This window comes from Pseudophryne corroboree, unplaced genomic scaffold (genome assembly GCF_028390025.1).
Source record: "Pseudophryne corroboree isolate aPseCor3 unplaced genomic scaffold, aPseCor3.hap2 scaffold_628, whole genome shotgun sequence".
Classification (NCBI taxonomy): Eukaryota; Metazoa; Chordata; class Amphibia; order Anura; family Myobatrachidae; genus Pseudophryne; species Pseudophryne corroboree.
This window is the reverse complement of record NW_026970224.1, coordinates 183,336-200,174: the sequence shown is the minus strand read 5'-3', so window position 1 is coordinate 200,174 and position 16,839 is coordinate 183,336. Positions and strand designations below refer to the sequence as shown.

The 16,839-nt window shown below is 47.6% G+C and overlaps 1 non-coding gene across 1 annotated transcript; it reads left to right on the top strand.

Annotated features, from left to right (window-relative positions):
• Window positions 1–128: 128 nt before the first annotated feature.
• On the top strand, window positions 129–284 carry LOC135036027 (U1 spliceosomal RNA). Its single transcript, XR_010230872.1, has one exon. It is a non-coding gene; the product is annotated as a U1 spliceosomal RNA (small nuclear RNA).
• Window positions 285–16,839: the final 16,555 nt, after the last annotated feature.

The window sequence follows — 16,839 nt, the reverse complement described above, 5'->3', positions numbered from 1 at the left end:
TCTGAAAATGTGTTCTCCCTGCAGTTGTTGTCCCCAGATGAGAGTTCCCTTGTGCTGCCTCAGTTGAATCTCCTTTACTTGACGGAGGTGTGCCTGAGCAGCGGCCCTCCCCAGCCCTATCTCAAATCATACTTATTTTGCATAGGTGATACCATGGTCATGAAGATTGTTTTCCCAGGGTGAGGTTCATTCATTGCATTCTGGCCTCTGTGATTTCCCCAAATGTGGGAAACTCGACTGCATAATTTGTGGTAGGGGGGGGACTGCATTTGTGCTTTCCCCTGGTTGGCTCTGGTATAATTCAGATCTCTTTGTCTCAGGTCTCTCTCCAGCCTAGTTTGCTGTCTGTTTCCACTTCTCTTTTCTTGAGCCCCTCCCTTCTATGCCCTTGCGCACTATCCTGACTTCTCCCATCTGCTTACTTTGTGCCTTCCAACGCACAATGCGAACTACAGGTAGTGCTGCAGGGCCCACGCCCTTTTACTTGCCTTACAGAGCAGCTCTGGAGCTGTTACAGTGCCCAGCTGCTGCAAGAAATCAGCTTGAATGCTTCAGGGGCAGGGGCATGGCCAACATGAGCCCCACACCGAAGGAGGGTGGGGGTGTTCAATGCGAACTAGGGGTCATGCAAGCGCCCCTTTTCTCTTTTCATATGCAGATGAGGGTTCCAGCCAACTTTGGCCTACTGCTTGGATGACATCACCGTATGCAAATCCGTCTGCTGCAGACCTTTCCCCAGGAATGCTTGCACTAGTTGTTGCATATGGATTGATGTTTGTGGGTGCTTCAGTATTAGGCAGCCTTCCGCCCTCTCATGTTTATCTGAAAATATGTGGTCTCCTTGCAGTTGTTGTCCCCAGACAAGAGTTTTCTTGTGCTTCCTCAGTTGAATCTCCTCAACTTGACGGGGGTGTGCCCGAGCAGCCGCCCTCCACAGCCCTATCTCAACACATGCTTTTCTTGCGTATGAGATCTCTTGATCATGAAGATAGTTCTCACAGGGTGAGGTTCATCCATTACATTTTAAAGTAGGAAGGTACAAATTACATATTCAAATTACATATATGTGCTGGATTCAAATGTTTTCCCCCCTTCCTTTCTCAATTGTGCCCATCAGCAGCTATTCTAATGTTGCTGCCAATGGGTGTGACACATTCATTTCTTCTGTGGGGTACACTGGACTCCACAAGGATTCACATTGGGGTGTAGAGTAGGATCTTGATCTGAGGCACCAACAGGCTCAAAGCTTTTGACTGTTCCCAAGATGCTCAGCGCCCCCTCCTCTATAACCTCGCTTCCATGAACAGGGAGCTCAGTTTGTAGTTGGTGCCTTCAGTAGCAGGCCACTTAACAGGGGGCTGCCTCAGGCAGCCTATTCTTAGCTATTAATTTTGACAAGAAAAGAAGAACTTTTTTTATAAGAATCTACAAGGGCTGCAGCAGGCTAGGTCTAATAGACATCTTTACTGCAGCTCCATCACTCCCAGCGGCGCAGTATACTCCCGTGCCCTGGTTGCTGGGTCACTGCAGCGGAGGCTCCGGTTTCTTCCTAAGGTCAGTCACACACACACTGCCCTCCAGGGGTATCCCCAGGTAAGCTGGCTCTCAGATGCTGTAGGTGCCATTACCATGTGGCCTTACACTCGGAATTTAACCCAGATATATATATGTAATTATTTATGGGGTGGGTGTGGGGTGCAGTGGCCCCTGTGTCGGTATGGGTGGGCTGCTGCAGGTCGGCACACCCTAACACTTTATTAACACTTATTATTTTTCCTATCACTTTGTATATATTATTTTAATCACACCACTTACATAGCACTTCTGTGCTTCTTATTAACCCCTATTAATTTTCACCTGTGTGCTGACCTGGGGTGGCCGACCTGTGCCGACATTGTGGGGTCCTGCGCCCCGGGCCCATACCTAGTATTAGGGACCCCCAGTGACGGAGAAGCCTTGTCGATCGGCCTGGGGGCTTAACCCTATATCTGCAGATATACGCAACTAAGATCTCCGTATTATCTGACCATTATTATATAGCAATATTATTCACTCGGTGTGCATTAGGGAACACAGTTTTTTTCCTACACAGAATTACCCCTCCCCTTTTAGCACCTGAGTGACATTACAATCTGATTGAGCAGCTTTCCACCTTGTGTATTGTATATAGAGAGGCACAAATGGGTCAGCATTAGGAGGGATTGCTGACTCTAGTAGTGCCATAGGGGAAGGCAGGGGTATCCCCAGGTAAGCTGGCTCTCAGATGCTGTAGGTGCCATTACCATGTGGCCTTACACTGGGAATTTAACCCAGATATATATATGTAATTATTTATGGGGTGGGTGTGGGGTGCAGTGGCCCCTGTGTCGGTATGGGTGGGCTGCTGCAGGTCGGCACACCCTAACACTTTATTAACACTTATTATTTTTCCTATCACTTTGTATATATTATTTTAATCACACCACTTACATAGCACTTCTGTGCTTCTTATTAACCCCTATTAATTTTCACCTGTGTGCTGACCTGGGGTGGCTGACCTGTGCCGACATTGTGGGGTCCTGCGCCCCGGGCCCATACCTAGTATTAGGGACCCCCAGTGACGGAGAAGCCTTGTCGATCGGCCTGGGGGCTTAACCCTATATCTGCAGATATACGCAACTAAGATCTCCGTATTATCTGACCATTATTATATAGCAATATTATTCACTCGGTGTGCATTAGGGAACACAGTTTTTTTCCTACACAGAATTACCCCTCCCCTTTTAGCACCTGAGTGACATTACAATCTGATTGAGCAGCTTTCCACCTTGTGTATTGTATATAGAGAGGCACAAATGGGTCAGCATTAGGAGGGATTGCTGACTCTAGTAGTGCCATAGGGGAAGGCAGGGGTATCCCCAGGTAAGCTGGCTCTCAGATGCTGTAGGTGCCATTACCATGTGGCCTTACACTGGGAATTTAACCCAGATATATATATATGTAATTATTTATGGGGTGGGTGTGGGGTGCAGTGGCCCCTGTGTCGGTATGGGTGGGCTGCTGCAGGTCGGCACACCCTAACACTTTATTAACACTTATTATTTTTCCTATCACTTTGTATATATTATTTTAATCACACCACTTACATAGCACTTCTGTGCTTCTTATTAACCCCTATTAATTTTCACCTGTGTGCTGACCTGGGGTGGCCGACCTGTGCCGACATTGTGGGGTCCTGTGCCCCGGGCCCATACCTAGTATTAGGGACCCCCAGTGACGGAGAAGCCTTGTCGATCGGCCTGGGGGCTTAACCCTATATCTGCAGATATACGCAACTAAGATCTCCGTATTATCTGACCATTATTATATAGCAATATTATTCACTCGGTGTGCATTAGGGAACACAGTTTTTTTCCTACACAGAATTACCCCTCCCCTTTTAGCACCTGAGTGACATTACAATCTGATTGAGCAGCTTTCCACCTTGTGTATTGTATATAGAGAGGCACAAATGGGTCAGCATTAGGAGGGATTGCTGACTCTAGTAGTGCCATAGGGGAAGCCAGGGGTATCCCCAGGTAAGCTGGCTCTCAGATGCTGTAGGTGCCATTACCATGTGGCCTTACACTGGGAATTTAACCCAGATATATATATGTAATTATTTATGGGGTGGGTGTGGGGTGCAGTGGCCCCTGTGTCGGTATGGGTGGGCTGCTGCAGGTCGGCACACCCTAACACTTTATTAACACTTATTATTTTTCCTATCACTTTGTATATATTATTTTAATCACACCACTTACACAGCACTTCTGTGCTTCTTATTAACCCCTATTAATTTACACCTGTGTGCTGACCTGGGGTGGCCGACCTGTGCCGACATTGTGGGGTCCTGCGCTCCGGGCCCATACCTAGTATTAGGGACCCCCAGTGACGGAGAAGCCTTGTCGATCGGCCTGGGGGCTTAACCCTATATCTGCAGATATACACAACTAAGATCTCCGTATTATCTGACCATTATTATATAGCAATATTATTCACTCGGTGTGCATTAGAGAACACAGTTTTTTTCCTACACAGAATTACCCCTCCCCTTTTAGCACCTGAGTGACATTACAATCTGATTGAGCAGCTTTCCACCTTGTGTATTGTATATAGAGAGGCACAAATGGGTCAGCATTAGGAGGGATTGCTGACTCTAGTAGTACCATAGGGGAAGCCAGGGGTATCCCCAGGTAAGCTGGCTCTCAGATGCTGTAGGTGCCATTACCATGTGGCCTTACACTGGGAATTTAACCCAGATATATATGTAATTATTTATGGGGTGGGTGTGGGGTGCAGTGGCCCCTGTGTCGGTATGGGTGGGCTGCTGCAGGTCGGCACACCCTAACACTTTATTAACACTTATTATTTTTCCTATCACTTTGTATATATTATTTTAATCACACCACTTACATAGCACTTCTGTGCTTCTTATTAACCCCTATTAATTTTCACCTGTGTGCTGACCTGGGGTGGCCGACCTGTGCCGACATTGTGGGGTCCTGTGCCCCGGGCCCATACCTAGTATTAGGGACCCCCAGTGACGGAGAAGCCTTGTCGATCGGCCTGGGGGCTTAACCCTATATCTGCAGATATACGCAACTAAGATCTCCGTATTATCTGACCATTATTATATAGCAATATTATTCACTCGGTGTGCATTAGGGAACACAGTTTTTTTCCTACACAGAATTACCCCTCCCCTTTTAGCACCTGAGTGACATTACAATCTGATTGAGCAGCTTTCCACCTTGTGTATTGTATATAGAGAGGCACAAATGGGTCAGCATTAGGAGGGATTGCTGACTCTAGTAGTGCCATAGGGGAAGCCAGGGGTATCCCCAGGTAAGCTGGCTCTCAGATGCTGTAGGTGCCATTACCATGTGGCCTTACACTGGGAATTTAACCCAGATATATATATGTAATTATTTATGGGGTGGGTGTGGGGTGCAGTGGCCCCTGTGTCGGTATGGGTGGGCTGCGGCAGGTCGGCACACCCTAACACTTTATTAACACTTATTATTTTTCCTATCACTTTGTATATATTATTTTAATCACACCACTTACACAGCACTTCTGTGCTTCTTATTAACCCCTATTAATTTTCACCTGTGTGCTGACCTGGGGTGGCCAACCTGTGCCGACATTGTGGGGTCCTGCGCCCCGGGCCCATACCTAGTATTAGGGACCCCCAGTGACGGAGAAGCCTTGTCGATCGGCCTGGGGGCTTAACCCTATATCTGCAGATATACACAACTAAGATCTCCGTATTATCTGACCATTATTATATAGCAATATTTTTCACTCGGTGTGCATTAGAGAACACAGTTTTTTTCCTACACAGAATTACCCCTCCCCTTTTAGCACCTGAGTGACATTACAATCTGATTGAGCAGCTTTCCACCTTGTGTATTGTATATAGAGAGGCACAAATGGGTCAGCATTAGGAGGGATTGCTGACTCTAGTAGTACCATAGGGGAAGCCAGGGGTATCCCCAGGTAAGCTGGCTCTCAGATGCTGTAGGTGCCATTACCATGTGGCCTTACACTGGGAATTTAACCCAGATATATATATGTAATTATTTATGGGGTGGGTGTGGGGTGCAGTGGCCCCTGTGTCGGTATGGGTGGGCTGCTGCAGGTCGGCACACCCTAACACTTTATTAACACTTATTATTTTTCCTATCACTTTGTATATATTATTTTAATCACACCACTTACATAGCACTTCTGTGCTTCTTATTAACCCCTATTAATTTTCACCTGTGTGCTGACCTGGGGTGGCCGACCTGTGCCGACATTGTGGGGTCCTGTGCCCCGGGCCCATACCTAGTATTAGGGACCCCCAGTGACGGAGAAGCCTTGTCGATCGGCCTGGGGGCTTAACCCTATATCTGCAGATATACGCAACTAAGATCTCCGTATTATCTGACCATTATTATATAGCAATATTATTCACTCGGTGTGCATTAGGGAACACAGTTTTTTTCCTACACAGAATTACCCCTCCCCTTTTAGCACCTGAGTGACATTACAATCTGATTGAGCAGCTTTCCACCTTGTGTATTGTATATAGAGAGGCACAAATGGGTCAGCATTAGGAGGGATTGCTGACTCTAGTAGTGCCATAGGGGAAGCCAGGGGTATCCCCAGGTAAGCTGGCTCTCAGATGCTGTAGGTGCCATTACCATGTGGCCTTACACTGGGAATTTAACCCAGATATATATATGTAATTATTTATGGGGTGGGTGTGGGGTGCAGTGGCCCCTGTGTCGGTATGGGTGGGCTGCGGCAGGTCGGCACACCCTAACACTTTATTAACACTTACTATTTTTCCTATCACTTTGTATATATTATTTTAATCACATCACTTACACAGCACTTCTGTGCTTCTTATTAACCCCTATTAATTTTCACCTGTGTGCTGACCTGGGGTGGCCAACCTGTGCCGACATTGTGGGGTCCTGCGCCCCGGGCCCAAACCTAGTATTAGGGACCCCCAGTGACGGAGAAGCCTTGTCGATCGGCCTGGGGGCTTAACCCTATATCTGCAGATATACACAACTAAGATCTCCGTATTATCTGACCATTATTATATAGCAATATTATTCACTCGGTGTGCATTAGAGAACACAGTTTTTTTCCTACACAGAATTACCCCTCCCCTTTTAGCACCTGAGTGACATTACAATCTGATTGAGCAGCTTTCCACCTTGTGTATTGTATATAGAGAGGCTCAAATGGGTCAGCATTAGGAGGGATTGCTGACTCTAGTAGTACCATAGGGGAAGCCAGGGGTATCCCCAGGTAAGCTGGCTCTCAGATGCTGTAGGTGCCACTACCATGTGGCCTTACACTGGGAATTTAACCCAGATATATATATGTAATTATTTATGGGGTGGGTGTGGGGTGCAGTGGCCCCTGTGTCGGTATGGGTGGGCTGCTGCAGGTCGGCACACCCTAACACTTTATTAACACTTATTATTTTTCCTATCACTTTGTATATATTATTTTAATCACACCACTTACATAGCACTTCTGTGCTTCTTATTAACCCCTATTAATTTTCACCTGTGTGCTGACCTGGGGTGGCCGACCTGTGCCGACATTGTGGGGTCCTGCGCCCCGGGCCCATACCTAGTATTAGGGACCCCCAGTGATGGAGAAGCCTTGTCGATCGGCCTGGGGGCTTAACCCTATATCTGCAGATATACACAACTAAGATCTCCGTATTATCTGACCATTATTATATAGCAATATTATTCACTCGGTGTGCATTAGAGAACACAGTTTTTTTCCTACACAGAATTACCCCTCCCCTTTTAGCACCTGAGTGACATTACAATCTGATTGAGCAGCTTTCCACCTTGTGTATTGTATATAGAGAGGCACAAATGGGTCAGCATTAGGAGGGATTGCTGACTCTAGTAGTACCATAGGGGAAGCCAGGGGTATCCCCAGGTAAGCTGGCTCTCAGATGCTGTAGGTGCCATTACCATGTGGCCTTACACTGGGAATTTAACCCAGATATATATATGTAATTATTTATGGGGTGGGTGTGGGGTGCAGTGGCCCCTGTGTCGGTATGGGTGGGCTGCTGCAGGTCGGCACACCCTAACACTTTATTAACACTTATTATTTTTCCTATCACTTTGTATATATTATTTTAATCACACCACTTACATAGCACTTCTGTGCTTCTTATTAACCCCTATTAATTTTCACCTGTGTGCTGACCTGGGGTGGCCGACCTGTACCGACATTGTGGGGTCCTGCGCCCCGGGCCCATACCTAGTATTAGGGACCCCCAGTGACGGAGAAGCCTTGTCGATCGGCCTGGGGGCTTAACCCTATATCTGCAGATATACGCAACTAAGATCTCCGTATTATCTGACCATTATTATATAGCAATATTATTCACTCGGTGTGCATTAGGGAACACAGTTTTTTTCCTACACAGAATTACCCCTCCCCTTTTAGCACCTGAGTGACATTACAATCTGATTGAGCAGCTTTCCACCTTGTGTATTGTATATAGAGAGGCACAAATGGGTCAGCATTAGGAGGGATTGCTGACTCTAGTAGTGCCATAGGGGAAGCCAGGGGTATCCCCAGGTAAGCTGGCTCTCAGATGCTGTAGGTGCCATTACCATGTGGCCTTACACTGGGAATTTAACCCAGATATATATATGTAATTATTTATGGGGTGGGTGTGGGGTGCAGTGGCCCCTGTGTCGGTATGGGTGGGCTGCTGCAGGTCGGCACACCCTAACACTTTATTAACACTTATTATTTTTCCTATCACTTTGTATATATTATTTTAATCACACCACTTACATAGCACCTCTGTGCTTCTTATTAACCCCTATTAATTTTCACCTGTGTGCTGACCTGGGGTGGCCGACCTGTGCCGACATTGTGGGGTCCTGCGCCCCGGGCCCATACCTAGTATTAGGGACCCCCAGTGACGGAGAAGCCTTGTCGATCGGCCTGGGGGCTTAACCCTATATCTGCAGATATACGCAACTAAGATCTCCGTATTATCTAACCATTATTATATAGCAATATTATTCACTCGGTGTGCATTAGGGAACACAGTTTTTTTCCTACACAGAATTACCCCTCCCCTTTTAGCACCTGAGTGACATTACAATCTGATTGAGCAGCTTTCCACCTTGTGTATTGTATATAGAGAGGCACAAATGGGTCAGCATTTAGGAGGGATTGCTGAATCTAGTAGTGCCATAGGGGAAGCCAGGGGTATCCCCAGGTAAGCTGGCTCTCAGATGCTGTAGGTGCCATTACCATGTGGCCTTACACTGGGAATTTAACCCAGATATATATATGTAATTATTTATGGGGTGGGTGTGGGGTGCAGTGGCCCCTGTGTCGGTATGGGTGGGCTGCTGCAGGTCGGCACACCCTAACACTTTATTAACACTTATTATTTTTCCTATCACTTTGTATATATTATTTTAATCACACCACTTACATAGCACTTCTGTGCTTCTTATTAACCCCTATTAATTTTCACCTGTGTGCTGACCTGGGGTGGCCGACCTGTGCCGACATTGTGGGGTCCTGCGCCCCGGGCCCATACCTAGTATTAGGGACCTCCAGTGACGGAGAAGCCTTGTCGATCGGCCTGGGGGCTTAACCCTATATCTGCAGATATGCGCAACTAAGATCTCCGTATTATCTGACCATTATTATATAGCAATATTATTCACTCGGTGTGCATTAGGGAACACAGTTTTTTTCCTGATAGGTAATAGAGCCTGATTCAGGTTGGATTGCAATCGCAATAAGCAATCTAACTGCAAAAATTGCTAAGAGCATACGCATGCGCCTGCATTTTCTGCGGCACCCCGCAGATAATGCGATCGCCTCTGACTGTCAATCGGTGCTGGGGGGGGGAGTCAGCAACACTCCGTTTCTAAGTCGGAGATGGAGCGGTGCGTGGGCAGGGCTTCAAAATGGGGTCGGCAACGGAGAAACAGGAGGCGTGGTCAGAGCGGCTGCATGACATCACATGCAGCAGCTGCGATCACAAAAATGGTGGCGGCTTCCTGCGCACACATACAGTCTGCACCAACTGGAGGCTAACCCATTTTTTATGATCACGCTGAACTGCACTGCGACTGCAATTTCAGCGTGGTCAAGAAGGGAGGCGGCATGCTGGGTGGCCCCAGCATGTGAACCAAAGGATTGCAAATTCTGTTACTTAGCGGAATTTGCAATCCTTACTGAATTAGGCCCATTGATTACAAAATTTATTTGTAAATATTTGAAGTTTTTCTTCAGGGACTAACACAAAAGATGCTTGGGGCTACTAACACATGGGTAAGCCACGTAAAGCTTTCCATGGGTCAGTGGCATCACAATGGGGTTGCGGCCCACACCCGAGTGTCACCCGCCAAGGGGGGTGACACCAAAGTGCCGGCTCCTCTTCAGTGACAGAATATGGGTGTTTCACTGTGACATTACGTGCAACACCCAGTTTCTGTCACTGTGCAGGAGCCAGCACCACTCACACACTAGTCCCCGGGTGCAGCCCCCAACCCCCGGGATACCCGGAGCAACAAAATGGAGATTCAGGCCAACAGGCCACACCCCTACCTATGAGACCATGCCTCCTTTTTACCATTGCGCTGCTTATCTGCGCGCACTGCATTACAATCTCCCTCGCTGCCTCTCTGGGTGTCACCAATGATAGTGACACCTTTGCCATGCTTGTAGCAGCTGGTCCTAAGATCTACGCCTCCAGCCCTGAGTGTTTGCCCTTGTGACTTGTTGATCATCATAGCGAAGCAGATTCTTACAGAAAACTGCAGGGGCTTAGATTGAAAAGAAAAACATTGACGAACCCATCATTTCAGCAACAGGGTCTGCCACACGGCTGACTGAAATGACTGGGTGGTTTGGGCCCCCACCAAAAAAGAAGCAATCAATCTCTCCTTGCACAAACTGGCTCTACAGAGGCAAGATGTCCACCTCATCATCCTCCGATTCCTCACCCCTTTCACTGTGTACATCGCCCTCCTCACAGATTATTAATTCGTCCCCACTGGAATCCACCATCTCAGATCCCTGTGTACTTTCTGGAGGCAATTGCTGGTGAATGTCTCCACGGAGGAATTGATTATAATTCATTTTGATGATCATCATCTTCTCCACATTTTCTGGAAGTAACCTCGTACACCGATTGCTGACAAGGTGAGCGGCTGCACTAAACACTCTTTTGGAGTACACACTGGAGGGAGGGCAACTTAGGTAGAATAAAGCCAGTTTGTCCAAGGGCCTCCAAATTGCCTCTTTTTCCGGCCAGTATACATACGGACTGTCTGACGTGCCTACCTGGATGCGGTCACTCATATAATCCTCCACCATTCTTTCAAAGGTGACAGAATCATATGCAGTGACAGTAGACGACATGTCAGTAATCGTTGCCAGGTCCTTCAGTCCGGACCAGATGTCAGCACTCACTCCAGACTGCCCTGCATCACCGCCAGCGGGTGGGCTCGGAATTCTTAGCCTTTTCCTCGCACCCCCAGTTGCGGGAGAATGTGAAGGAGGAGCTGTTGACGGGTCACGTTCCGCTTGACTTGACAATTTTCTCACCAGCAGGTCTTTGAACCTCTGCAGACTTGTGTCTGCCGGAAAGAGAGATACAATGTAGGTTTTAAATCTAGGATCGAGTACGGTGGCCAAAATGTATTGCTCTGATTTCAACAGATTGAATCCTGGTTAAGCGAATTAAGGGCTCCATCCACAAGTCCCACATGCCTAGCGGAATCGCTCTGTTTTAGCTCCTCCTTCAATGTCTCCAGCTTCTTCTGCAAAAGCCTGATGAGGGGAATGACCTGACTCAGGCTGGCAGTGTCTGAACTGACTTCACGTGTGGCAAGTTCAAAGGGTTGCAGAACCTTGCACAACGTTGAAATCATTCTCCACTGCGCTTGAGTCAGGTGCATTCCCCCTACTTTGCCTATATCGTGAGTAGATGTATAGGCTTGAATGGCCTTTTGCTGCTCCTCCATCCTCTGAAGCATATAGAGGGTTGAATTCCACCTCGTTACCACCTCTTGCTTCAGAAGATGGCAGGGCAGGTTCAGGAATGTTTGGTGGTGCTCCAGTCTTCGGCACGCGGTGGCTGAATGCAGAAAGTGGCCCGCAATTCTTCGGGCCACCGACAGCATCTCTTGCACGCCCCTGTAATTTTTTAAATAATTCTGCACCACCAAATTCAATGTATGTGCAAAACATGGGACGTACTGGAATTTGCCCAGATGTAATGTACGCACAATATTGGTGGCGTTGTCCGATGTCACAAATCCCCAGGAGAGTCCAATTGGGGTAAGCCATTCTGCGATGATGTTCCTCAGTTTCCGTAAGAGGTTGTCAGCTGTGTGCCTCTTATGGAAAGCGGTGATACAAAGCGTAGCCTGCCTAGGAACGAGTTGGCATTTGCGAGATGCTGCTACTGGTGCCGCCGCTGCTGTTCTTGCTGCGGGAGGCAATACATCTACCCAGTGGGCTGTCACAGTCATATAGCCCTGAGTCTGCCCTGCTCCACTTAACCACGGACATGTGGACTAGTGGACATTGGGTACAACTGCATTTTTTAGGACACTGGTGACTCTTTTTTGAGGTCTGTATACATTTTCGGTATCGCCTGCCTAGAGAAATGGAACCTAGATGGCATTTGGAACCGGGGACACAGTACCTCAATCAAGTCTCTAGTTGCCTCTGAATTAACGATGGGTACCGGAACCACGTTTCTCACCACCCAGGCTGACAAGACCTGAGTTATCCGCTTTGCAGCAGGATGACTGCTGTGATATTTCATCTTCCTCGCAAAGGACTGTTGGACAGTCAATTGCCTACTGGAAGTAGTACAAGTGGTCTTCCGACTTCCCCTCTGGGATGACGATCGACTCCCAGCAGCAACAACAGCAGCGCCAGCAGCAGTAGGCGTTAAACTCAAGGATGCATCGGAGGAATCCCAGGCAGGAGAGGACTCGTCAGACGTGCCAGTGACATGGCCTGCAGGACTATTGGCTTTCCTGTCTAAGGAGGAAATTGACACTGAGGGAGTTGGTGGTGTGGTTTGCAGGAGCTTGGTTACAAGAGGAAGGGATTTAGAGGTCAGTGGACTGCTTCCGCTGTCATCCAAAGTTTTTGAACTTGTCACTGACTTATGATTAATGCGCTGCAGGTGACGTATAAGGGAGGATGTTCTGAGGTGGTTAACGTCCTTACCCCTACTTATTACAGCTTGACAAAGGCAACACATGGCTTGACACCTGTTGTCCGCATTTGTGTACAGGATGCATACCTTCATGTTCCCATTTATCCATCTCATCAGGCGTACCTCAGATTTGCGGTACAGGACTGTCATTGCCAATTTCAGACGTTGCTGTTTGGTCTCTCCACGGCCCAGAGAATTTTCACCAAGGTAATGGCGGAAATGATGGTTCTCCTGCGCAAGCAAGGTGTCACAATTATCCCGTACTTGAGCGATCTCATAAAAGCGAGATCAAGAGAGCAGTTGCTGAACAGCGTATCACTTTCACTGGATTTTCGGCTGGATTTTCAATATCCCAAAGTCGCAGTTGGTTCCTACGACTCGTCTGTCTTTCTTGGGCATGATTCTGGACACAGACCAGAAGAGGGTTTATCTCCCGATAGAAAAGGCCCAGGAACTCATGACTCTTGTCAGGAACCTATTGAAACCAAAACTTGTGTCAGTGCATCACTGCACTCGAGTCCTGGGAAAGATGGTGGCATCATACGAAGCCATTCCATTCGGCAGGTTCCATGCGAGGACTTTCCAATGGGACCTACTGGACAAGTGGTCCGGGTCACATTTACAGATGCATTGGTTGATCACCCTGTCCCCCAGGGTCAGGGTATCACTCCTGTGGTGGCTGCAGAGTGCTCACCGTCTCGAGTGACGCAGATTCGGCATTCAGGACTGGATCCTGGTGACCACAGATGCAAGCCTCCAAGGTTGGGGAGCAGTCACACAGGGAAGAAATTTCCAAGGTCTTTGGTCAAGTCAAGAGACTTGTCTTCACATCAACATCCTGAAACTAGGGGCCATATACAATGCCCTACGTCAAGCGGAGACCTTACTTTGCGACCAACCGGTTCTGATCCAGTCAGACAACATCACCGCAGTGGCTCATGTAAACCGCCAAGGCGGCACAAGGAGCAGAGTGGCGATGGCACAAGCCACCAGAATTCTTCGCTGGGTGGAGAATCACGCAAGCGCACTGTCAGCAGTGTTCATTCTGGGAGTGGACAACTGGGAAGCAGACTTCCTCAGCAGACACAACCTACATCCGGGAGAGTGGGGACTTCATCAGGAAGTCTTTGCACAGATTACAAGTTGGTGGGAACTGCCACAGATAGACATGATGGCGTCCCGGCTCAACAAAAAGCTACATAGGTATTGCGCAAGGTCAAGAGACCCTCAGGCAGTAGCTGTAGACGCCCTAGTGACACCGTGGGTGTTCCGGCCGATCTATGTATTTCCTTCTCTTCCTCTCATACCCAAGGTGTTGAGGATAATAAGACAAAGAGGAGTGAGAACAATCCTCATTGTTCCAGATTGGCCACGGAGGACCTGGTATCCGGATCTGCAGGAAATGCTCACAGAAGATCCGTGGCCTCTTCCTCTAAGACAGGACCTGTTGCATCAGGGGCCCTGTCTGTTCCAAGACTTACCGCGGCTGCGTTTCACGGCATGGTGGTTGAATGCCGGATCCTAGCAGTGAAAGGCATTCCGGTTGAGGTCATCCCTACGCTGATAAAGGCTAGGAAGGATGTAACGTCAAAACATTACACCGTATATGGCGAAATTATGTTTCTTGGTGTGAGGCCAGGAATGCTCCTATGGAAGAATTCCATCTGGGCCGTTTCCTTCACTTCCTACAAACTGGAGTGAATTTGGGCCTAAAATTAGGCTCTATTAAGGTCCAGATTTCGGCCTTATCCATTTTCTTTCAAAAAGAATTGGTTTCTCTTCCAGAAGTTCAGACTTTTGTAAAAGGAGTGCTGCATATTCAGCCTCCTTTTGTGCCTCCGGTGGCACCTTGGGACCTTAACGTGGTGTTAAGTTTTCTAAAATCACACTGGTTTGAACCACTTAAAACGGTGGAGTTAAAATATCTCACGTGGAAGGTGGTCATGTTATTAGCCTTGGCTTCGGCTAGGCGAGTGTCGGAATTAGCAGCTTTGTCACATAAAAGCCCATATTTGGTGTTCCATGTGGATAGAGCGGAATTGCGGACCCGTCCTCAATTCCTACCAAAAGTGGTCTCATCTTTTCATATGAACCAACCTATTGTGGTGCCTTTGGCTACGCGTGACTTGGAGGATTCCGAGTTACTTGATGTGGTCAGGGCTTTGAAAATTTACGTGGCCAGGACGGCTAGAGTCAGGAAAACTGAAGCGCTGTTTGTCCTGTATGCAACCAACAAGATTGGTGCCCCTGCTTCAAAGCAGGCTATTGCTCGCTGGATTTGTAACACAATTCAGCAAGCGCATTCTATGGCTGGATTGCAGTTACCGAAATCGGTCAAGGCCCATTCCACGAGGAAAGTGGGCTCTTCTTGGGCGGCTGCCCGAGGGGTCTCGGCACTACAGCTGTGTCGAGCTGCTACTTGGTCAGGTTCAAACACCTTTTCAAAATACTATAAGTTTGATACCCTGGCTGAGGAGGAACTCATGTTTGCTCAATCGGTGCTGCAGAGTCATCCGCACTCTCCCGCCCGTTTTGGAGCTTTGGTATAATCCCCATGGTCCTTACGGAGTCCCCAGCATCCTCTAGGACGTTAGAGAAAATAAGATTTTAAACCTACCGGTAAATCTTTTTCTCGTAGTCCGTAGAGGATGCTGGGCGCCCGTCCCAAGTGCGGACTACTTCTGCAATACTTGTATATAGTTATTGCTTCAATAAGGGTTATGTTATAGTTGCATCGGTCCTGTACTGATGCTACAGTATGTTGTTTTTTCGTACTCATTTCTGTGTAGTTTATCACAAGTTATACGGTGTGATTGGTGTGGCTGGTATGAATCTTGCCCTGGATTAACAAAATCCTTTTCTCGTACTGTCAGTCTCCTCTGGGCACAGTTTCTCTAACTGTGGCATAGAGGGGCATAGAGGGAGGAGCCACTGCACACCCAGAACTAAAGTCTTTCTTAAAGTGCCCTTGTCTCCTGCGGAGCCCGTTTATCCCCATGGTCCTTACGGAGTCCCCAGCATCCTCTACGGACTACGAGAAAAAGATTTACCGGTAGGTTTAAAATCTTATTTTCTACTTTATTCTTTTCTATCCTAGTTTATTACGACCAACTCTCATCCAAGGAGTTTGACATTCTACTACCTGCATGCAATTTAAATTGCTTAAATTGTTTATATGGTTGATTTGTACTTCACAATCCATAATCTGCAACTTGGATGTACTTGTGTCATTGAAAATCTTATAATAAAAATGTTTATATATTGAAATAAAAAGTTATAAGACATATGCATTCAATATTTGAAGAAACAAAATAAAATAAAGCTATGTATTGGGTTTCACTAACAAGCACATTGGAAGACTTGACTACTGTTAAAAGACATGCATTACATGGTATAGAGCCACAAACCACAATGTAGTAAAATAAAAACAAACTTACATGTGTATCAAACCTATGTGAGGCTTACATTGATAGTACAAGATCAACACTCTATCAACTGTGCAAACTAGACTGCACATAAATGCCATAAAATTTATCTGAGATTTTAGTAAATAAGGCCTGTTGCTGTCCGGGTCACACAGCCGTCACGGCCCGCCCCCATACGGTCCGGTCATGTCTGCGTTGTCCTGACTGTGCCCCCAAAATGGCGGCACAACGCCGCTGGCCCGACTCCTCCTGCCCAGTGACCGCCTCTGCCTGTCAATCAGGCAGAGGCGCTCACTGGGCAGAGATGCTGATCGCATCTCTGGCATGTGCCGGTGCACTGTGGCACCAGCACACACGCACTTCAGACCTGATCTCCTGTTGTGTGAATATGCACAGCAGGGATCAGGTCTTAATTAGGCCCTATATACAGCTGTCAGTAAAGCAGGGATGTGCTGCTGCCAGTGAGGCAGGGATGTGCTGCTGTCAGTGAAGCAGTGATGTGCTGCTGTCAGTGAAGCAGTGATGTGCTGCTGTCAGCGAGGCAGTGATGTGCTGCTGTCAGCGAGGCAGGGATGTGCTGCTATAAGTGAGGCAGGGATGTGCTGCCGTCAATGAGGCAGGGATGTGCTGCCGTCAATGTTGCAG